The following is a 24,935-nucleotide window of genomic DNA, read 5'->3' as shown; positions in this document are numbered from 1 at the left end:
CTATTATTGCTCCTCTCATCCAGCTCCTCTCCGGCAGCTCCGACCTCTGCGCATGGACACCTGCTTGTGATGACGCCTTCAACACTTTACGCCGTCTTTTAGTTTCGCCTCCCATCCTCCGCCACTTCGACCCGAATGCGCCAACTGAGATTCACACTGACGCTAGCGGCATTGGGATAGGCGCCGTTCTCACCCAACGCAAACCTGGTATCCGAGACTATGTGGTGGCGTACGCAAGCCGCACCTTGACCAAGGCAGAGTCCAATTATTCTGTTACGGAAAGAGAATGCCTGGCCATTATTTGGGCCATCGGCAAATTCAGTCCGTATGTCTATGGCCGACCATTTTATGTGGTCACTGATCATCACTCTCTGTGCTGGCTGGCGTCCCTCAAGGACCCGTCCGGCCGCCTTGCTCGCTGGGCTCTTCGCCTCAAAGAGTATGACATTCGTGTCATATATCGCTCAGGCCTCAAGCATACTGACGCGGACGCTCTTTCGCGCTCACCGCTGCCTCCCTCTTCGTTGTCTGATGAGATCTGCGCCTACGATTTGTCTTCGCTTGCCACTATCGACATGGCTACGGAACAGCGGCGCGACCCTTGGATATCTACACTTCTGGACTTTCTTTCAAGTCACTCTCCAGGTCGTTTGCCTCGGGCGCTTGTCCGCCAAGCTCACCATTTTTCAATTCGTGACGGCCTGCTCTATCGCTGCAATTATCTTCACGACGGAAGGAAGTGGCTTTTAGTCATCCCCCGTCATCTCCGCGCCGAAATTTGTGCTGCTTTCCATACTGATCCCCAGTGCGCCCACGGCGGAGTGTTGAAAACCTACACGCGCTTGCGTCTACGCTTCTTCTGGCGTGGAATGTACCGCTTTGTCCGCCATTTTGTCCGCTCTTGCCAGTCTTGCCAACGCCGAAAAACTCCTCTCAAGTCCCCTGCTTCGTTGCAGCCGTTGCCCTGTCCTGCCCGTCCGTTTGATCGTGTCGGCATAGATCTATACGGTCCCCTTCCTACAACTTCAGCTGGCAACCGCTGGATTATCGTGGCAGTGGATCATCTAACCCGCTACACTGAGACATCATCATTGCCCTCTGCTTCCGCACGCGACGTGGCTGCCTTTATTCTGAAAAACCTGGTTCTTCGCCATGGTGCCCCTCGCGAACTGCTCAGTGACCGCGGACGCGTTTTCTTATCAGACGCTCTTGAGGCTCTCCTGAAAGAATGCCGCATCATACACCGCACCGCTACCTCGTACCACCCTCAGACGAATGGACTGACAGAACGTTTTAACCGCACTCTCGGTGACATGCTGGCTATGTACGTGAACACCGACCATTCCAATTGGGACCAAGTTCTACCGTTTGTTACTTACGCATATAACACCGCGAAACAGGCCACTACTGGATTCTCTCCATTCTTTCTTCTTTACGGGCGCGAGCCACCCTGTACTATGGACACACTTTTTCTCTACCGCCCTGACGTTTCCGAATCTTCCCCGCTATCCGATGCCGTCACGTACGCAGAAGAATGCCGTCAGCTCGCCCGCTCTCTCACAACAGAAAATCAGTGGCAACAAAAATACCTCTGTGATACCGGCGAAGCTTCGTCATATCTCCCGAACACACTGGTGTGGCTCTGGGTGCCCTCCACAACCCCTGGCCTTTCAAAGAAGTTTCTTGCTCGCTACCACGGGCCATATAGGGTCCTCCAGCAAACATCTGCAGTCAACTACGTAGTTGAGCCCGTCACGCCCTCTGCGGACTTGCGTCGCCGTGGTCGTGAAACAGTTCACGTGAACCGATTGAAGCCATTCTATGACCCCGCTGTGCTTTCCGCGCCATAAGTCGCCAGGATGGCTCCTTTTTTTTACCCGGGGGGAAAATGTACTGTGACAGTCAGCACTTCAGCCATCGACATGCACCTGTGCGTTGTGCGACGAAGACAAAGAAGTACGCTGGGCTCGCCGTTGCAAGGTCCTGTCCTCACAGCTCTCCATCTGAGCGTCAATAAACGCTCTATTACAATTTATTAATTCTTCGTGAACTCCGGTACGCCTTTCCTACTTATATAATCATAAACAAAAGTGTCACGCAGTTCGCACTATGTAGAAACTTTCTACTACTAAGGTTAGGAACAACTACTGGAAACAAAGCACTGAATTTTCTGTAAAGTGATTCGGGAATTGTTTCAATTTTGACATTCTTTTTTTTTAAAGGGTAATTTATTATTTTCCTTCTCAAGCAGCTATATAGATGTTTTTATCCAATATATTGCAGTATCTTTCGGTGATTTATTTTACCTTCTCCTGTATTCGATTCATTTTGTATTGGAAGTCGGTCGGTAGTTTAAATTAAACAATCTATTTGATATCTATTTTCTGTGCTGCTTAACAATGTAATCTGTGTATACCGTGATGTTCCGACTTTTCATATTGTCATTTATTTTCGTGGGAGGTCCTACCTCTGGTCTTGTACCATAGGACTTTTCGCTGGTATTCTTGTAATGTGTTATTGGATTCCCTAATAAACTTTCAACTTCAACGAAGGTACTAGCCTCCAGGTGGTTCTCACTGCAGCAGTCCTTCAGTTCATTCCCCCAGTGTCAAAAGCAGCTGGAGCGTACGTTCACAGCCACATCAAGTGCGTCATGGCACGCACCACAGACTTTCCATCACAGCACCACTCAAGCACCGTGCATGCAACACTTTCCTGGAAAATGTAATTAGTCTCGCAGGGGTGCTTGCATTGCTGGAGCGTTGTGAAGCGTTATCTCTGGAGTCACCATATGCCCTTTGCTTGCATTAGCGTCATATTTCACGACATTTTCTTCAAACCTTCCGCTAAAGACGAGAGGACTCTGTTCCATACTTCACGTTAGTTTAGCTACGTCATGACTGCGTCTTGCACGCGCGCTTCGCATATGCTACTCTCTCAACAGAATAATAAAAAAAGTGTCTGTGTAGAACAACATCCCCACACACAGAAACGGCTTGCGAATAGAACAGCTGGGTAAGCCTATTAAGGTTCCAAGCTAGTACATAAAGCCGATAGATGAGGCCTATGCGCACACTCGTACTTCGGATCCAAGCTTCGGCGCGTAGGCGACATGACGCATCTATGCGTCCTCGCTCTGACCTTGCTTACAGCTCCTTTCATTATGTTTGCTCTGTCACGCGCTGAGAAGTTCGACGTCTGCGAAGAAAAGACAGGTGAGCACCCAGCCCAGTACTTTAACGCGTGGATGGGACAGCCAAAGAGATTCTGTCGCTAGCTTTATCGGCATTAGTGTGGACCTAGAGCTTCCATTGGTATTCGTTAATCAGTAATCGAATTATGTGTTCATGCATCTGTCAGTCTGAAATACCTAGTATGGTGTAGAAAATCAATAAAGCAATGCATTTAGCGTACTCAGCTTCATCCTCAAAAAGAAGCCTGAATGCATTTATCGGGGTATTTTTCACGACCTTGAAACAGACATCATTAGGAAGGAGACTTCATTAGTTGAGAAATAATTACAATAAAAGCCTTCAAAGTTTTTGTGTGGCTTTAAAGGAAACTTAAAACTCTTTTTTTCAAACCACAACACTTTTGCTCCTGCTAGTGTTCCGTTATTTCACATCTACTTTTCTTGTCTGACGTTGAGCCTCGCGAGCCTTACGACTTTCCTCCGCCTCACCGAGATCACAGCAGCAAGGCATCTGATTTACAGGTCGTCATCATCATCATCAGCCTAACTATACCTTCTGAAGGGCGAAGGCCTCTCGCATATTTCTTCAGTTAATCCGGCTCTGTGCTAGCTGCATCCACTTTATCCCTACGCATTTCCTAACCTCATCCGGCCGCCTGAACTTCTGCCGCTCCCTGCTACGCATTCCTTCGCATGGAATCGTTTTTTACCCTAAGCGACCATCGGTTATCCTCTCTTCGCACTACATGTCCTGCCCATGCCCATTTCTTCTTCTTGATTTCCACTAGAATGTCAGTAACTTCAGTTATTTCTCTGACCCACTCTGCACGCTTTCTATCTCTTAATGTTACCCCTACCATTTTTCGTTCCATAGCCCTCTGGGTTGTCCTCAACTTAAGTAGAACTCTCTTGGTTAGCCTCCACGTTTCAGCCCCATAGGTGAGCACAGGTAAGATGCAACTGTTCTATATTTTCCTCTTGAGCGATACCGGTAAGGAGCTAGTCATAATCTGCGAGTGCTTGCCAAATGCACTCCATCCTAATCTTATTCTTCTTGTTATTTCTTTTTCATGGTCCGGAACTGCGGTTACCACCTGTCCTAAGTAGACATATTCGCCTACTACTTCCAGTGCTTCGCTACTTAATGTAAACTGCTGTTCCTTCTCGAGGCTGTTGAATATTACCTTAGTCTTCTGCATGTTCATTTTCAAGCCCACCTTTCTGCTTTTCCTGTCTAGGTCACCAATCATTCTTTGCAGTTCATCGCATGAGTTACTTAGCATGGCAATGTCATCAGCAAATCGCAGATTCCTGAGGTATTCTCCATCTGCTCTTATCAGTAACTGCTCCCATTCCAGGTCTCTGAATACCTCCTGTAAGCAAGCTGTGAATAGTACTGGGGAGACTGTGTCTCCTTGCCTAACAGCTTTCTTTATGGGAATTTTGTTACTTTCTTTATTCAGAACTATGGTTGGTGTGCAGTCCTTATGTATATCTTCCAGCACTTTCAAGTATATGGCTTGTCTTCCCCCTCATTTCGCAATGCCTGCATGACTGCCGTATCTTTGAGACAAATGCTTTTTCGTAATCAATGAATGCTGTCTATAAGGACTGGTTTTATTCCTATTCATGCTGAGGGGTTTTCGACATGTTGCTTCGATATTTAATAGCTGTATATCTTAACGGTACTCACCTATAAGGCATAAACGTAGAAGCTGAATAAAATAATTCACTCTAAATGGTGGACAGCGCACAGAGCTATGGAACAGAGAATGACAGGTGTAAAAACGATGAGAAGTGCGCAGAGGGGTCAGGGAACAAAAGCGATGTAACGACGCTCTAGTCAAAATTTAGAAAATGATATGGGCATGGGTAGGAGATATATTGAGAAGGGTAAGCAACCCATGGGCGCTTTGAGCACCAAATGTGATTCCAAGGGAAGAAAAATGCAGCAGTGAGCGGCGCAAAAGAAGGCTGAAGGATGAGGTTAACATGTTTGTAGGGGCCAAGTAGATGCACCTAGCACAGGGCCGGGATAGTTAGAGAATCATAAGAGAAGTCTTCGCCCTGCAATGGGTGTAGTACGGATGATGATTATGATTTGCTTAGCCAGCTGTTAGCAGAGGGAACCTTGCGTAAGCTCTCTCTAGTGGGGCTCTGTCTCTCTATACCCCGAGGTGCAGCCATCTGAGACGAAAAATATAATGCACACCGTAAAGAGTGTGACTGCGAGCCGCGACCCTGCCAGGAATGTCCTGTAGCACTCTCGTAAAAAATCCATCGAAAGCTTGGCACAGCGCTCATAGCAAGGGTAGAAAAGGTGAGGAAGAGCGCCGCTTCGCACGCTTTTTATCTTGCTGACGGTGTCCACAACTGAGTCGAATTTCCCCCTACTTCATTTCCATTGCTTTACCCCACTCATCTTTATTCTCTTATTTTTAATAACAGCTTTATTCGAGGAACCAGATTGAACTTCATGCAGGTGAAGAATTGAAGCGCACTGCGTATAACGAATTACACTGAAAAGCAAATAGTTGGCTATGAAGGGGTGTGCTATAAGTAGCAGTCCCGTTCTGTCGAACGTGCGCGGGTCATACGGTACCGTTTAGGTCTAATAAGGGTCCTGCAACGGAGATGGATGGGGACCTTCAGTGATCTGACCACAATCGCCACTCTGGGCCGCATTTCGGACCGGCGCATGTGGCCCACGGCAACTCAATTTCGGCTTACATTGCCCACGGGGACATTGTCCATTTCTCTTATCGGCCCTATTTTGGACAATTGTAGGAGAAGCCGTCTGCACAAATACTTCCCTTTTCTTTCGGTTAACCTTTTCCACATGGAAGTTGTATAGATGGGGTTTTGAAGCGCAAGCGAAATTTGTGCTTGCACTCGTGATCTTCATATAGGGGCCGATATGGGCATTTTCATTTGAAGGGTCAACCCAATGTATTAAGACTCAAATGACTGTTATATCTTGCAGCTTTACTTTAGTAAAGTGGGCAGCCCAGATTGGCTCCATGTAAAGCATAATTCAGTATGCGTAACCTGCATGTTTCGAATTATATGTAGACAGCTGCAGGTAGTCCATCAAAAGTAGTGAATATGGTAGTTTAGTCTCGCGCATGATCCTAATGTTCTCAGCAGTTTGCTTGAGCTCGAGAGCCAAAATCATGTAATACGTATATTGGGATCGATAAAATTGTCTAAGAACTGCTTTTAAAATCACCACTTGCAGTAGATTCCTGATTAGCGAATGGAAAAACACATCCACGATAAAATGTGGGCTTTTCGGTTTATTCAGCCCTGCTACTCTCAATGTTGGGCGGCTGCTATCAGCATTTAGTGGGGCGCCGAGAGCGCGTGACGTGAGCGGACGCGTGTGTTTCAGCTCCGCGGATTTGCGGCTGGGGCCGCATCCAAATCATCCTACCCCGGCAAACCTGGCATCTATCGAGCCGAAAAGCCAAGCAGAACAACCGGACACCAAATTCGTCGAGGTAGGCCGATTTTCTTCAAATCTACGGCCGTTTTTCGACCGACCACGTTGGCGCCGTCGTTAAGCCTAACGGCGTCGCCGGAACATCCAACAAGGCACATCCAACAATTCGGAACATCCAACAAGGCACGCATCACGTTCACGGGTAAAGAGAAGCCCCGTTACGTGCATTATGACAACATGGTCGTCACTGTGCGAAACTATTACAAACCTATCCCTGCGTGCGGCCAGTGTGGGGCCGTCGGTCATCGCGCGGGTGCATTCCCAAACCTGCAGTCGAATACCTGAGGACTCTGCGGAATTCGCAACAACCCGCAAGACCAGTGAAAGCTGTTCTGGCGGGCCTGCAGGATTGAAGCGGCACATGGAGCCCTGGACTGAGGGCTCCACTCAGGAAGAAAAGGAAGTTTATATAATAAATGTTTTTCCTCCTCCTCCTCTGCGGATTCCAAGCTCCGCTAGTGGAGGGGGTGTGGGCTCCTCACAACTGTGTTCCGCGGTGTTCTGTGCGCGGTGGCTCCCATGCCACCAACTCTCGCGACTGTGCGCGAAATTCCGCACACCCAAGATAAAAAGAAAAAAATGGCGCCCAAGAAGAAGCGCCGCCATGTTGGGCATCCCGGCGATCAGCCTCGCCAGGAAATTGCCAACGCCGATAACCCACCTACAGGAGGTGCTGAAAAACGAGTCTAGAAGAAGGTGTCGCCACCACACGGCGGACTGGTGAACCAAGCGACGGACACGCGCGGTGATACCAGGGCCTGGGTCAACCCAGTCAAAAAACGGACACCAGGCGAGCGGTTCGGGTGGGGCTGCTTCTCTTTCCCCCTTTCCACTCCCTTCCCAAAGGCGCGTAGCGCCGAGCAAGATCAAATAGCAGCACTCAGGGCCTAAAACAAGATGCTACTTAAGAAGGTTAATGAATTGGAATTCAAAATTACCCAGTCTTCTTCTCCGCCTTCGCCTCCCGCGGCTCAGGTAATGGAGAGTGAGCTCGTGGTGCCAAAGGCGATAACCAGCTTGGAGGCCGCATTCGAGGCCCGCTTCGGGGTCACAGAGGAACGGTTCATTGCCATAGAAAAACAAATTTCAATGGTGGTCAACGCCACCTCCAGATTGCAAGGGATGATCCCCGCGATGATTGCCCAACAAATTGCGCATTCCTTGCGCTCCTCGCGCAGGCCCGGCGGTCCCTTACCCGGCCGCCCTAACAAAACTTCTAGACACACCCCTGAGGTAGACAATGACGACAACTGCTCGCTCTCAGGTATGGAAGATGCCCCTCTTCCCGCGAGTGCTCGCTGCGGAGCAGCGGTACCACAACCCATCCTCATCCTAAATGACCATGACGAGCAGCGCTAAGATCAGGTGCTCCCTAAGAATCAATTCGGCCGCCCTCGTCAAAATGTTCCAATGGAACTGTCGGAGCTTCCGTTCCCACGCAAAGAGGGCGGATCTCCGACTTTACCTTTTAACTTTCGACTCTTTTCCTGCGGTGGGCGCCCTCCAGGAGCCAGGGAGTGGCGTCACCCTCACAAATTACATCACCTTTCAGCAGGACCCCTCTTCCTGCGTCTGCGTGCATACAAATTATATGGCTAATCTAGTTGACTTGGAACTTCACACTGAATATTCCTACGTGATGGTGACACTTCTTCCATTGAGGAAACAAGATGCACAACTCCACGTACTCAACATCTACTGTTCCCTCAGATTCAAAAATGCAACGCTCGCAGCACTCTTTAGCCGCGCTCTAAAGGCTGCGGGCAGGGACCCACTGGTGACTGTGGGCGATTTCGACGCCCATTGTGCACTCTGGGGATACGGGCGTGAAGAGAAGCGGGGGACACAAGCTAGCGGAGCTCGCGTCCACGCTGGGCCTGACTCTTCACACCGACCCTGCATATCCAACGCGGATGGGTAATTCAATGACCCGGTATACATGTCCGGATCTCACCTTTTCCAAAAACATTGCACACGCAGAATTGATCAACACCAAGGAAACCCTCAGTAGTTACCACTGCCTTATCAATACTACCGTAAGGACTAAACCACTGGCAAGACGTCACGCACAAGCTCGGCTCCCCGACTGGAATAAGTTCCGGCAAAGCTACATCAATTCGGCCTCTATCCACGAATTAAGAAGGCACGAGGATTGGTTACACACCTTCGTTCGGTGGAAACACAAATTCAGCTCATAGAGGCTCCTCCAGAGGTGGAAAACCACCTTCTGCACCTTTGGGAAGCGCGGAACAGCTTCGTCCGCTGAGGGCGCGGCAAAAACATAACAGAAAGCTCGAAATTCGTAGCGCCAAGCTCACTCAGCGAGCGGCAGACTACGCGGCCCAACTCGCCGACTCGAACTGGGTAGACCGCTGCAACACGGCGGCTAGACAAATGTCGAGCCGGAGCAAGTGGCACCTTTTCCGCTCCCTAACTGACCCGACACAAATCCGCACCGAGGCACAAAAACATCTCCAACGGGCTATTCAGAGCTTCAATGGAAATGCATCAAAATTAGCATGCAAACTGCGCGACCAGTATTTTTGCATTAAGCAGAACCCCGGAGGACCCGCATACTCGTATGCAGATTCAGAGAACGCGGATCTGGATCAACCGTTCCAGTTGCACGACCTGAAGGCGGCCCTGGCTAAAATGAAACGAGGAACGGCACCGGGCCGGGACAAGATAACTGTGAAACTGCTTGCCAATCTTCCCGACCCCGCCTACGAAACCCACCTCGCTTTCATCAACTCGATCTGTCTTGGTGAGGCACCTCTACCAATTGAATGAAAGTCCGCCCTGGTAACTTTCATTCGGAAAGCTGGCAAAGCCATAAACACGGACAATCTCCGCCCCATCTCCTTCACGTCTTTTGCAGGAAAGCTGATTGAGACCATGGTGCCGGACAGGCTGTCTGGGTGTCTGGTAAATGAACATACATTCGCAGACACCATGTTCGGTTTCCACCCGCAAAGGTCCGCTCAAGATGTTCTGCTTCAACTCGACCGAGAAATTCTCAACCCTGTCGAATATCCCTTCAACGATAAGGCAGTACTCGCCCCTGACTTGAAGGGGGCTTTCGACAATGTCACACACGAAATCATCCTGCAACATCTCTCCCAGACGAACTGTGGACATAACACATTTCAGTAATCAAGCAGTTTCTTTCGGATCGACAATCTTTCATCCAAATACAAGACGAAGAACACGGCCCATACAAACTTGGAACGAGAGGAACCCTACAGGGCGCGCGGTCCTCTAGCCATTACTTTTCAATCTGGCCATGTTGAAACTCCCGGCTCAGCTGGCTAAGGTCGAAGGCATCCAGCACGCGCTGTACGCCGACGGCATACCCATCTGGGCCAAACACGGATTGGTTGGAGACATTGAGGCCAACCTGCAGCAAGTGGCGGAAATTGTAGACGCTTACGCCCGCCGCTGCGACCTTTAATGCTCACCATCCAAATCCGAATTTGTGCTCATTCGCCCGTCGCCTAAGTACACCACCAAAATAGAACTATCCCTGGCCAGTTGTACGATATCCGAACACGATGAGATAAGAGAACTTGGTCTCCTTATCCACAAACATCGATGGGTTGATACAACACTAGCGAAACTCAACAAGGTGGGGACGAGGTGGGCCGGATGGTGCGCCGGGTTTCCAACAAATGGGGGTGTTACGGTGCACAGACACTTTGCGGCTGGCTCATGCATTCGTGGCCAGTCGAGTCCTCTACTCGACTGCTTACCTCCACCTGCGCAGGTTTGATGAGAACGCCCTCGAAGTGATTCTCAGAAAGATGTAGAAGCGTGGCTTTGATCTCCCGACCAACACATCCAACCAGCGTCTCACGGGCTTGGGGATGATAAACATATTCGCGGAGCTCCGGGAGGCGCACTTGACCAATCAATACACAAAGCTTTCAAAAACACCGTCCGGACGCCACCTATTAGCCCGACTACACATCCACCACTAAACACTCACAGAAGAGCGCGTACGCATTCCTTAAATCTGGAGATACGCCCTGCACGTACGTCCTCATCCGTCCAACATGACACGTGGCGACCACAGTGACAGGCGCGTTGCGCGGGTGGAGGTTCTGACCTGTCACTAAGGGAACAAACAGAGAATATTCTACCTGAACACCTCCGGCCCTCACCATGGGGGGTGGTACATGGTCGCAGTTGTCCATCAAAAACTCACTGTGAATGGCCTAACGTTCCGAGCTCAAGACATAACACATGCGGAAGAAGTTGCCATCGCGTTAGCCGCGGCAGACAAGGACTCGCGAGACATCATCACCGACTCGAGAGGGGCTGTTTGGAGAAGTCTTCGGGCACCTTCCACATGGTGTGGGCATGCCAGTCAACCCCGAACCTCACCCCCAAACCCAACTCCACCCGGGAGGACTGGGAGGCAGCCCTGCTCGACTGCTCCGACCTGGCAAGCCAGAAGGCCCTGGTGCACCGTACCCGAGCCGCGGAAGTCGCCAATGGGCTCCTGTAATCAGGAGCCCACCCAGTGATTGCGTCAGGTTGCCCCAGCTACCTCAAGCTTCAGCCAAATAAAGTTTTTCACACACACACACACACACACACACACACACACACACACACACACACACACACACACACACACACACACACACACACACACACACACACACACACACACACACACACACACACACACACACACACACACACACACACACACACACACACACACACACACACACACACACACACACACACACACACACACACACACACACACACACACACACGCATGCATACACGCACGCACGCACACACACACACACGCACGCATGCATACACGCACGCACGCACACACACACAGTCACACACAGCAGCATTTAATAATGAGTACCATTCGCAGTGCCTGGGGTCATCGACGGTACCGGCACCATCGAAGAATGAAAACATTATCCTCATTCATAAGAAAGGGGACTCTGAGGACCTTAAAAATTACAGACCAATCAGCTTACTGTCATCGCTAATAGAATCAGGACAACCTTAGACTGAAATCAAGCAAAGGATTAAGCAGGTTTTCGGAAACGGTACTCTACTATCTATCATATCCATGCCATCAATCAGGTGATGGAAAAATGCTCGGAATATAACCAGCCCTTATACATAGCATTCATTGATTATGAAAAAGCATTTGACTCGGAACCTCGGCGGTGATGCAGGCATTGCGAAATCAGGGGGTAGACGAGCCGTACGTGAAAGTGCTGGAAGGTATATATAGTGGCTGCACAGCAACCATAGTTCTGCATAAAAAACTAAAATTTCCACGAAGAAAGGTGTTAGGCAAGGAGACACAATCTCGCCAGTACTATTCACAGCTTGCTTAGAGGAAGTATTCAGAGACTTGGAATGGGAGCAGTTAGGGATAAGGGTAGATACCTCAGTAATCTGCAATTTGCTGATGACATTTCCTTGCTAAGTAACTCGGGGGATGAACTGCCAATAATGATTGTTGGCCTAGACAGGAAAGGTAGAAAGGTAGGCTTGAAAATCAACATGCAGAAGACTAAGGTAATGTTCAACAGCCTCGAGAAGGAACAGCAGTTTACATTAGGTAGCGAAGCACTGGAAGTAGTAGGCGAATATGTCTACTTAGGACAGGTGGTAACCGCAGTTCCGGGCCATGAAAAAGAAATAACAAGAAGAATAAGATTGGGATGGAGCGCATTTGCCAAGTACTCACAGATTATGACTAGCAGCTTACCGGTATCGCTCAAGAGGAAAGTATACAACAGTTGCATCTTACCTGTACTCACCTATGGGGCTGAAACGTGGAGGCTAACCAAGAGAGGACTACGTAAGTTGAGGACAACGCAGAGGGCTATGGAACGAAAAATGGTAGAGGCAATATTAAGAGATAGGAAGCGTGCAGATTGGGTCAGAGAAATAACTCAAGTTACTGACATTCTAGTGGAAATCAAGAAGAAATGGGCATGCGCAGGACATGTAGTACGAAGAAAGGATAACCGATGGTCGGTGAGGGTAACAAACTGGATTCCAAGGGAAGGAAAGCGTAGCAGGGGGCGGCAGAAAGTTAGGTGGGCGGATGATATTAGGATGTTCGAAGGGGTCAAGTTGATGCAGCTAGCACAGAACCGGGTTAAGTGGAGACATATGGGAGATGCTTTCGCCCTGCACTGGGTATAGTCAGGCTGATGACGATGATGACCATTCGCACTAGCTCTATTTTTCGTGATTAGAGCCCGCATTTATGCAGCATCCGCCAATTTCCGAACGCGATCGACGTAGCAAATTGCAGACACGCGTGATTCGTATCGAAATATGTACTTTGTATCGAATAAAACACGTGCAATGGCTATTTGTGAACAGCCCCAACTGGGATGAATGATTACCGTTCCACCATAGTGCTTCGTTTCCAGTTTCTGTTACATCATTTATGAAATACCATTCAAGAGATCGGTTACGCACAGCATGCAGGCCTGCCCGTTATCTAACCGCGCAGTAGCCGACGTTTTGCTGAGAGTGGTTTAATGTGGACGTCATTATTTTCATTAAGCTTTAGGACGTTTCTCCAACATAAAACCCAATATTGGGGTGAACCTGCCTAAGTACCTTACAAGGAACCGACGAGGGCAGCATGCAGGCGCGCTCGCTTCCCGTAGAGGCGTTTGTTTTTCAGTTCCGCTAGGGATAATGTCGAGCCTCCAGTGGATGTAGCAGGGCAGGTCGCATTCAGCATGATAGGCCCAAATTTAAGTTTCTGAAGTATCCGACAAGGTGCCTATATAGTCATGCTGAACGAATGGGGTCTGCGGAAGCCCATGGAACGCTTATTTAGGGCACATGTATCATCCACAGAGGCAAGCATAATTTGGGCTTGTCCACTTGCTTGATTTAGGTTTCCGACGTAGTTATTAGAAGGGTTAATTGCGTCACCCCCACCTACCTTAGGATGCCGGTAATAATATGTCTGCTCGCAGATGGAGTTTTACATGAGCTAGGAGGGACTTCATAGTGGAGGGCTGCAAAACCATTTTATGCTCACAGACCTTGCACAAAGCATGAAACTTCGCGCCTTTTTCGTGCAGGAAATTTCAGTAGGCGCGGTAGGGAGAAGTAGGTTGATGTTGGGCGCAGCAAATTGTGATCGAGGCAGCGAGAGGATGTAACGTCTGTCATACCATGGTACTTGATTTTTAGTGATGAAAAGTGAACAAAAATAAACATAAGAACACAAAATCTTGTGTGTTGCTAGTAAGGTTGTCTGAACATGAATGGCTTCAGAATTACAATGAATAGCGTGTTGCGATTGCGCTGCAATTTATTCATTGAATTTAGATTATATAGGGTGTGAACTTCAGCAGATAAGCTAAAGGCGCACAAAATATTGAGCTGAAGTTACCTAGTACGCACATTGTGGTATTTACTCGTTTCGTGTATGGGGATTTGCATCACTTTGTGATATGATTACATGGTGTGTTGAAGGATCCTTGCACTGCAGTTATTCATTAGCAGAAAGGCAGAAAATAAGTGGAACTTTCATGTGTTCCATTTTTCCAAGTGGTAATATGAGGCTGTTCGCTCCTGACAACATGCTTGATAAACCGATTCTGTCAACTTATGATCAAGCCATGCTAAATTTTGACCTTAACGATGTTATGAACTTGTATGCGAATTGCTGAATGGTCACTAATGTGGAAAAAGCGGTAATAATGCGCACAGCAGGGAAGAAAAAACGACATTTAAATATACTCTTTTAATAACAGTCCTATTTCTCAGTGTATGATGGCACTGCAAATACGTAGCGTTGTAATAAGTTCTCCGCTCAGTTTAACTGGCCACGGCATGTGTATGATGCCATATTCAAACCAAAGTGCGGACCCATTGCGTCATACGCCCACCGGAACACATACAAGAGCTAACAAATTGATTTTAGTAATCAGGTATAAACTCGAATACGCGTGTATAGTCTGGGATCTGCACACCATGAAATAAATTTCAGATTTATTAAAAGTACAGATACGAGCAGTGCGTTTTATACACAACAAATATCGGGATGCTGACTCCCCATCTACTGTAAAAATTCCGATCAAATACAACTTCTCCAAATAAGAAAAATACTCGATGGAACTTCCTTCATTCATTGCTTAAAAAAATAAATTAGAATCTAACAAGAGAATTGCGTAACACAGTAACTCTATAAACCTCCTATAAGCATAATTGCGCCTTGGCTCTTTTATACTTTACTAGAACGAAGCAATATAAATTCTTATATTTCTCTTTAGCTATCATGGAGTGCAACCAAGCTGTTACCAGAAAAAGCAATTGAAAATTAAAAATTTGTAAACGTCCTTGATAGCGTTGTGTAAATCTGTTCTTATGATTTGTCTATGAACTGTTCGTGCCCATTCACTCGATTTATTGAATTGCACTATTGTTCTGGATACTTCGAAAACCATTTTTTGTGCGATTTTGCCCATCTTGCTTGAACAGCATAAGTTATGCAGTACAATGTAAATAAAATAAAATTAACATGTGAAGCAAACGTAGGCACATGTTGCTTTACAGTTATTTTGTGTTAGCTTGCATGACGGCTTTTCAATTGAAGCAAACATCTTACTGCCGTCAAAAACCGTGTCACTATGCTCTTCTTTCCGAGAGAGAAATTGGAGAATGAAAAGGCGAAGACGTTAGCTTGGCGACAGCAATCATATACAGGGACAGGGCAATAAAGACAAAGAAATGAAGGAAAGAAGGGCATGCTAAATCAGTTTTTTAAGTGCCTAAAGGCTGTCACTGTTACAGAACCTTGTGTACACGCTAAAATATCACATCCTTGAAATTACACACGAATCTTTTATGAATGTCAATAGCGGCTATCTTCTATCTTGGCAATGTAGCCCGAGAGCCAACAATTATGGCTTACATACGGGGACGAGGTATCAGGATCCTAACACTGATAGACTCTGGACGACACGCCCACGCACAAACCGAGAACAGTCACTGTGTAAGGTTTCAATTGCATAATCGCAGCTGGATTTCCCGCTTGTTGTGAAGTATGTCATTGCGAAAAAGTGGGACGAGCCATTTGTAAACGTCATTCCCAGCCACAGGCTAAACAACAACACGACATGGAAAAGGGGAGGAATCGGATGGTATACTAACTTGATAGTACAAACGCTATGAGGAGCTTCGAGTGTAGACCATTACGCTAAACTTAGTCAATCTTTCACAAATATTTTGTTGCGTTGCCTATTTCAAGACGTTTATGTAAATTATGTGAAACTGCGTCTAAGTGTACCGGTAAAGCAAAAGACTAAAAATCGGGATATACGTAAGTTACGTGTTTATGGTTATGACGCGACATCTTAATGGTTCCCGTTTCCACCATTTCCCCGACTCCCATTGCGGATGACGCTCTTAGCTACTCGCTTTAAACTAATCTTTTTTCTATGTTTCCATTATCCCATCTGTGCTTAATAGCATGTATTCCTACGCTACATTATATGAAAGCCTACCTGATGTAGTTGTAAAGCCGTACATAACTAAGGCATTCTTACTTGCAGGTTACTATTTAACAGATGCATGCAGTTTGGAAGGACGTACTGAAGCAATCTTTAGAACGCCAAGCTTAATTATGCACGATGTCTTGTGGATATTCCAGGATACATTCGCTATCAGTCCAAAAGTGCGCTTTGGGTTCGTTTCGGTTTGCCTTATGGGGTTTAACGTCCCAAAGCGTCTTACGCTGTGAGAGACGCCATAGTGGAAGGCTAATGAAATTTAAACCACCTGGGGTTCTTTAATGTGGACTAACATCGCACAGCAAATGGACGACTTGCTTTTCGTCTCCGTCAAAAAGGGGTTGCCGCGGCAGTCGAGCACAGCTGTCTAGTGCCATAAAATGTGCATCATGGCGGTGGGGCAACGAACTCATTTGCCATTGATACTTTGGCTGGTCTGTTAGATCGTCCTTCTATACCGCGAAAATTGTCAGTATTGAAAGCAAAAGGCTTTCTAAAGATGTATTTTCGTTAGAGTCGGAAGTGTGCGCCTGCACACACTGCCATTTATTTTTTTACGGACTGCACGACCGTCGACCGGGTTTCCACAAGCGCCTTATGATGGAGCACAGCTCCGAAGTCAGCCAGAATATGCTAATGCGCTCAATGTACAGCTCGATGCAGTTTTCCTCCGCCAGGCTGCTGCGGGAACCGGACAAAATCGCACCTAGTTTTTAGTCCGTTGTCCAAGTTTTTTTCGCTTTCTACATTGCGCTGTGAAAAAAAATGAGAAGAAACGTGGTGCCGCCTTCTTTCCAGTAGAAGAGAAAGGCATAAAATAAGCAAAATAATGTGACCAGAAGTCGTTGCTATTGCATGTCATATTGTGCAACCCCTTTCTTACCTGCTTCCTTACCAGTGCGATAAAAGAAATCTTTATTTAGGATTTACGTTTCTTGTGTTTCCGTTCTCGCGAGAAGCTACAAATTTATTTCTGATAAGACACTTGGAAGGCTTCTGCCCCATTGATTGAAGGTTGGAAGTTCATAATAAGCGGGACTTGCACTGATAGCACCTTATTGCAATATGAAAGTTCTGCGGGAACGATAAGAACAATAGAAATATTCTCACACGACGTATCATTGAGCTAGAGTAGCAGCTTGGGCATGTTTGTTGTGCATCTTGTGCTCCCGTCCACGTTCCGCGCTGTTACCTCAAGTATCATTGAGCGTATGTCGTATTCGATCCAGCTGAAGTCCTACCCTTCGCGCTTTATTTTTACTTAAAGACCCAATGTTCAAAAAATAAAACAGGAAGACGATATCGGTGCTCAAAAGAAAGTACAATGTGGTCCGGTTCCTGGAACAGCTTGGCAGAAGACAGCTGCGCCGAACTGCTAACAGCGAGCACTTGAGTTTTCGCGCGCAGCTCGCCGCTGTGCTCCGTTATACGGTGCTTATCTACTTGCTGATCGACTCTGGCGCTTTCAGGTAAAAAATGGGAAGGTTGTGTGGCTTAAGTAACTCTGAAGCACACAATGGCTCTGATCGATTTGTGTTGTGGTGGGTCATCACTTAAAAGAGCTCACTTAAAAGTGTTGAGTTTTGCGCTTTTTGCTCTGAATAGTACAACTATCGTTTCTTTGAAATTCAATTGAGCTAGTTATTGATAGGTCTGTGGTGGGTTATTTCTTTAAACTGATCCACCTGTGAAAACATCTTGTATTCTATGCAACCTGAGAGGATTGCTTGCAAATCGGATGCTAAATATATGCTTAACAAAACAGGGTTGAGAATATGTAATTATTCTATAAGAAATAACAAAAAGTACTAATGTGCTTGTTTGTAAACACAAGAAGGGACTCGAATATCATTCGGTAAGGGGGACGCACAAAATGCACTATCTACGCAGCAGGTAAATTACTCGAATTTATAATGAGAACAAAAAAGCAAAGTGAAAACAAGGACGTGAAAACACAACACAGGCACTGACTAGCAATTGGTGTTTATTGACGGAAAGAAGGAATTTATTGTCACAAAAAGCAAACAGAACGAGTCGGGCAGCAATTAGTCTAATAAAACGTATTTTTTTTTTCGCGCTGTTTTTTATCCTCATTATTCATGCACCAACTAGCCCGTGGAAATGTTCTCTTGGGTCTAAATCCACATTAATTTTTTTCGTAATAGTAATTTGGAGAAGGACGTAAGTGCAAAGGACCAGAAGCTTTGCCTGAAAACATGCTCATTAGTTTTTCTTCTTGGATGCTCGCTTTCCTGAGATGTTTAGGATCTATTACATATCTGGTTAGAACTCCTCGGCTACTTTGACTATCCTGTCCATATTCGTGATGCCGTTGCCCGCCTTGTCCCTTAGCGCATACATCTGGTTTTTGCCTATACCCAATTTCTTCTTTACCGCTTTAAGGCTTCCCCCGTGCTTTACAGCATGCTCAATTTTCTCCATGTTATACTTCTTTATATCGGCCCCCATGCGATTATTGATTATCTTTGATATCTCGGCCAATTCTATCTGGTCTGTTTTATTGGAAGCTTTCAAACACTGGCGTTTCTAAATCAAATATTTCGTCTCCTTATACAGCTTACCGGTATCCTCTCTAACTATCCTACCGCCTACTTCTGCAGCGCACATAGAAATGATATTTCTGAAATTAGTGTTCATTGCTTCTAAGGTAATGTCGCCATCCTCGGTTAGAGCTCAATATCTATTCTGTGGCGAGATCCTGAATTCTTCTGCCCTCCCTCTGCCAACTAATTCGTTGAAGGGTTTCTTTTAATCTGTTGGGTTCCGTCTTCTGATTTAGGCTCATTCGGCACCTCACCGTCCTGTGGTCACTGCATCGCACTTTCCCGATTACCTCTACATCTTGCATAATGGCGGGGGTTGAACACAGTATGAAGTCAATTTCATTTTTAGTCTCCCCGTTAAGACTTTTCCATCTCCATTTCCGGTTCTTCCGTTTGCTGAAGAAGGTATTCATGATACTTACTTGTTACGCTCTGCAAACTCAACTAGTACCTCCCTCCTGCTATTCCTACAACCAATGCCATAGTCACCTATTGCCGGGTCTTCTGCCTGCTTTTTCCCTACCTTGGCATTGAAGTCGCCAATTAGTACAGTATACTGCGTCTTTACTTTTCGCATTGCCGATTCTACATCTTCGTAGAAGCTTTCAATTGCCTGGCCATCATAACTACATGTAGGTACATAGGCCTGTACAACCTTCAGTTTATAACGCTTATTAAGCCTAATTATGATGCCTGCCACCCTCTCATTTATTATTTATTTATTTATTTATTTATTGTACTCTCAGGGCCAAAGGCATTACAGAGGGGAATGGGTTAATTATGATAGAGAACAATGAATATAATACAGTGAAAACAAGTAGTACAAAATAAAATTCCTCCAGAATAAAACAAACAACATTCACAAAGCGTAAATAACATAAAATCAATTTACACAACACAGTGGAAACAGATATCACATATGGTCAAATTCCTTCAGAATAAGCATTGTTAGCTATTGCGTCGTGAAAGGTTTTGTTATCTGAAATGGCTGCAATATCGGGGGGAAGGCGGTTCCATTCCACAGATATGTGGGGAAGATATGACTGAAAAGAAGATTTTGTGGGGCAGGTTCGGATGCCAACCTTGTGGCGGTGATCGATGCGATGTGAAATGTATTCTGGGGGTGATATGAAACAGTCGTGAAGCGCAACGTGATGATATAGCTTGTGAAATAGCGTTAGGCGACCAATTTTACGGCGAGATTATAACGGTGGGAGTGAAACGTTAGATTTCATGGCTGTGATGCTTGCCGTACGATTGTAATTTGAAACAATGAAGCGGATGGAATTATTTTGGACTAGTTCCAAGGAATATATGAGGTTTTCATGTGAAGGGTCCCATATTGATGATGCGTATTCAAGTTTAGGACGTATAAGTGTTTTATACAGTAAAAGCTTAAGAGATGAGGGAGCGGCAGAGAAATTCCGACGTAGGTATCCTAACATGCGGTTAGCGTTATTAATAACGTTGTCAATATGAATAGACCATGTTAAATTTTGAGTGATATGAATACCTAGGTACTCGTATGTTTTTACCCAGTCAAGAGGAGTGCCATTAAGATAATATGAAGGAAGAGCGTTAGATGCACGGGAAACACGCAAAACTTTACATTTATTAATGTTTAATTCCATATTCCATGCATTGCACCAGTCTGACACCAAACTGAGGTCTGACTGGAGAGTGTCAGTATCGTTAACGTTATTTATTTCCAGAAATATTACACAATCATCAGCAAAAAGGTGAATGTTAGAGAAGGAAGGTCATTAATATAGATTAAGAATAGTAGGGGTCCCAGGACCGATCCCTGTGGAACACCAGATAGCACGTTAGTAATCGGTGAATTAGTGTCACTAGCATGTACAAACTGCCAACGGTTAAGAAGAAAAGATTTATTCCAGTCGAAGACGTTAGGATTGAGATTAAGATGGCTCAATATATGTAGCAGCAATTTATGACATACCTTATTAAAACCTTTGGAAAAATCCAAAAAAATGCAGTCAGCAAACGATGAGTTGTCAAGTATGCGGTATAGCTTATCAGTAAAGGCAAGTAACTGAGTTTCACATGAGTATGTTTGACGAAAACCATGTTGCGCAGGTGTGAAAAATGAATTCTCATCGAGAAAGGTAACGACATGCTTGAATATGATATGTTCTAGTAATTTGCAGCATGTGCTTGTGAGCGAAATCGGACGAAAGTTTTGAGGGGAGTGCTTACCACCGGACTTGTGAATTGGAACCACCTTCCCAATTTTCCAGTCTTTAGGAAGGCTTGCTGTGTCGAGTGACTGTTGAAAAAGTTTGGTTAGTATAACTGAACTATAAGCACAAGTATTTTTTAGGAATTTAGCGCTAATCGCATCGCAGGTTAAGAATAATTTTTTAAAGAGTTAATTAATTTGGCTACGCCAGGTGGGTCGATTGTTATAAGTGGCATTGTCGGGAACATGTGGTGCTGTATGTAAGGCAGATTAACGCTTGAAGGGGAGGAAAAGGTTTCAACGAATGTGTCATTCAGCACGGAAGCACAAAGATTACTGGGGATAAGTTTACCGGAGGCTTCTTGTAGTCTAATTAATTGGTCATTCGTCGGGTGTATAACGCGCCAGAATTTCTTAACACTCGTTTTCAAAATAGTTGGTAATGTGGTAAAGAAAAAGTTATTTTTTGTTAGTTTGATCGCGTTGACGTAAGCGTCGGAAGCAGACTTGTACTTAGCCCATCCCGTGTCAGATGGTGAGAGCTTCGTGCGGCGGTTTAAACGTTTTTTTTTTTAGATAGTCGTTTGATGTAAGAGTTGTGCCAAGGTGCTTGTGGATTAGAGGTGACGATGCGCTTAGGGATATACTTATCAGTTAGTTCGTGAACCTTCGTTCTGAATGATATCCAGTTTTCCTCGACAGAGCAGCAGTCAAAGTTTGCAATAAAGTAATCAACAAATATGTCCAGTTCATGGTTAATAACGGCAAAGTTGGCGCGATTGTAATCTAGGATGGATTTTTTTATTTTTTCCGCTTTTGGACGTGGTATATTAATGAAAAAAATTATGCAAGACATGATCACTGATGCCTGGAAGATGTGTTATATCAGTAACTAACTCTGGATTAGTTGCTAGAATTAGATCAAGAATGTTCGAAGCGTTATTTAGCGTCCTAGTGGTTTTTGTTACTAACTGACTTAGTGAAAATATGGTGCATAGTTGTAAGAATTCTTTAGCTTGATACGAGGGGGGAGATGAAGAAGGCAGTTGAGCAGTCCATTAAATTGTTGGAAAATTAAAGTCCCCAAGTAGAAAAAGTGGTGATGAAGGAAATCGTGCGCGAACAAGATTTAGAGCATCATGAAGGTCGTTAGTGAATGTAGACGAATAAGTGGAAGAACGGTAACAGACGCCAATATTCAATTTAAGATGACCTATCACTATCGACGCAAAAATTAGTTCTAATTCGCTGAAGACAGGGATACATGAAGATGGAATGTCTTTAGAAATCGCAAGTAAAGCACCGCCGCCACGTTTGGCTGTTCTATCGCAACGATATACCGAGTAGCGATGATCGTTGTGGAAAATTTCGGAATCTGAAACATGCGTTGGGAGCCAGGTTTCCGTTAGCGCTATGATGTCAGCTGAGCATGTGTCTATGGCAGAGGATAAAGAAGTGTGCTTGTTAAGTAGGCTGCGGTCGTTAGTATAAAGAACAGATATCGACTGTCCACTACGCCTCGCGATTCCCTACGGTGAAGCGAAAGATCGAGCCACAGAATCCGATCCAGACGATTCGCCACGATTTCTTCATGTTCTTCACGATTCTTCGTGATTTCTTCAACAGTGTCCGTGGTAGGGTTATACATGAAGCATTTTTTTATTGATGTGAAGCTTGTTATAGCGTATCTTAAAAGAGTGAGGGCCAGCATGATAATTTCCGAAATCAAAAAGTTTTTTCCGAGCATGGCACGTAGCCGGTGAGAAATCTTCACTGATAGTGATGTTATCCGTTTTAAGTTGGTTACGAAGGGTTAGTATCTTGTCTTTAATTTTAGTGTCAGAAAATTTAGCTATGATTGGTCGGCACTTGCAGTCTGAAAAAACACCCAGGCGATGTGCACGCTGAATGGGACTCGAGGGGCGTACTTCGACAATCTTAGTCAAGGCTTCCAGGAGTTTAGATTCAGTATCTGCCCAAGTAACTTTCTCATCGGGTATACCCCTAAATATTAGATTTTCACGTCGCGATCTATCTTCGGCTTCATCAAGGCGAGACGGCAGCAAAGCATTTCGAGTACGTTGATCTTCTACAGATTTCTTTAAAGATGAAAGTTCCCGATGCATGTCGTCGAATTTCTCTGTCTTTTTCTCGAGTTCATCAAGCCTCTTGTGCATGCCAGCTAACTTTGAATCAATGTTCTTCTGACTACTCCTAATGTCTTAATATCAGAGGCTAATTTGGCCTGATCTTTCTAGCTTTGCAACGTGCGAGAATGTACATCCTTAAGCATCTTAAACATAACTTTCATTTGTTCGGACGGATTGTCTGGCAGGTTACCTATGTCAAGGGAGGTCTCGGAGCGAGTCATCGGACCCGGGTTAGATTCGATGTCGCCAGAGCGCAAAAGCAGAGAGATCATTGAAATGCATTCACAGGCAACATGAAGCACACCCGCGGGCACGGGAACAGAAGTAAACAGCGATCGTCGCATTTCCTAGCGTGCAAAGGATAATGCGTATACCAACCTGCACGGTAAAGAAGCGAAGCATTGGAGGCATGCCGATGTCACTGTTCCCGTGCCCACTGAAGGGAAAGCCAGCGTGTTGTCGCTTTAAATCCGGTGTGGGTGGTGATGCCATCGTCGATGACGCTGGACGGGTGTGGAGGAGGGATTCGATGAGCAGGAAAGCCTGGCTGGGTGGAACGCTGAAGTTGCCGGTGAACCGAAGCCCAGACCTTGCAATCACCGCACCAGGGAAAAATGTCGAGTCAGTACCTGCAGCCGGCGAAGTTGATATGGCGAGCGCCAGCATAGCCTGCACGGTAAAGAAGCGAAGCATTGGAGGCATGCCGATGTCACTGTTCCCGTGCCCACTGAATACTATAGAATTCATCTATATTGCCCGCTATATACTTATTGATAAGGAAACTTACTCTTAGTTCTCGCCTCTCCGGTAAATCTCGATAACATAGTACATGCCCGTCCTTCAGTACAGTATTGCCCCATTCGGCCTCCTAACCTCACTAAGCCCTATGACTAATCTGTCCTGTTTTTTCTTCACATTAGGCTAACTCGGCATCTCACAATTCTGTGGTCACTGCATCGCACTTTCCCCATTACATCTACATCTTGCATAATGGCGGGCGTTGAACACATTATGAAGTGAATTTCATTTTTAGTCTCGCCGTTGGGACTTTTCCATGTCTATTTCCGGTTCTTCCGTTTGCTGAAGAAGGTATTCATGATTCGTAAATTATTGCGCTCTGCAAACTCAACTAGTAACTCCCCCCTGCTATTCCTAGAACCAATGCCATAGTCACCAACTGCCTTGCCTCCTGCCTGCTTTTTCCCTACCTTGGCATTGAAGTCGCCCATTAGTACAATATACTGCGTCTTTACTTTTCGCATTGCCAATTCTACGTCTTCGTAGAAGCTTCAACTGCCTGGCCATCATAAGTACATGTAGGTGCATAGGCCTGTACAACCTTCAGTTTATACCGCTTAATAATCCTAATTACGATGCCTGCCACCCTCTCATTAATACTTTAGAATTCATTTATATTACCCGCTATATATTTATTGACAAGCAAAGTCTATTAATGAGAGTCAACACAGCTGTGTGGCGATCTACGACAGCTGAGCTCCATAGCATTATAAGCCCTCTCCTATATCCTGCGCCAAAATCCCGGGAGATCGGTTACCTTAACTGATTCCAAAGCATCTCTGCAAATCCTGAATAACCTGCTGAAGAAAAACAATCATCATCCTGTTTCCCTTGACATCGGGTATCTTCATCATTTGACTATTGCCGCAGGCCACTGCATAACATTTAAGTGGATACCAGCTCACTGTGGCATTAAAGCCAATGAAAAAGCAAATGAAGCGGCTCGCAAAGGCCACCAACATCAAAGAAACATTAGGACCTTCTTCACGAAA

At 45.8% G+C, this 24,935-nt stretch overlaps 1 pseudogene; it reads right to left on the bottom strand.

The window, feature by feature from the left end:
* Nucleotides 1–13,496: 13,496 nt before the first annotated feature.
* On the bottom strand, nt 13,497–23,417 carry LOC146177470 (uncharacterized; annotated as a pseudogene).
* Between the last annotated feature and the right edge of the window lie 1,518 nt (nt 23,418–24,935).

Source organism: Amblyomma maculatum, chromosome 10, assembly GCF_055883805.1.
Source record: "Amblyomma maculatum isolate TAMU_Amacu chromosome 10, ASM5588380v1, whole genome shotgun sequence".
Classification (NCBI taxonomy): domain Eukaryota; kingdom Metazoa; phylum Arthropoda; class Arachnida; order Ixodida; family Ixodidae; genus Amblyomma; species Amblyomma maculatum.
The sequence above is the reverse complement of the archived record's forward strand: the minus strand, read 5'-3'. Positions and strand labels throughout refer to the sequence as shown.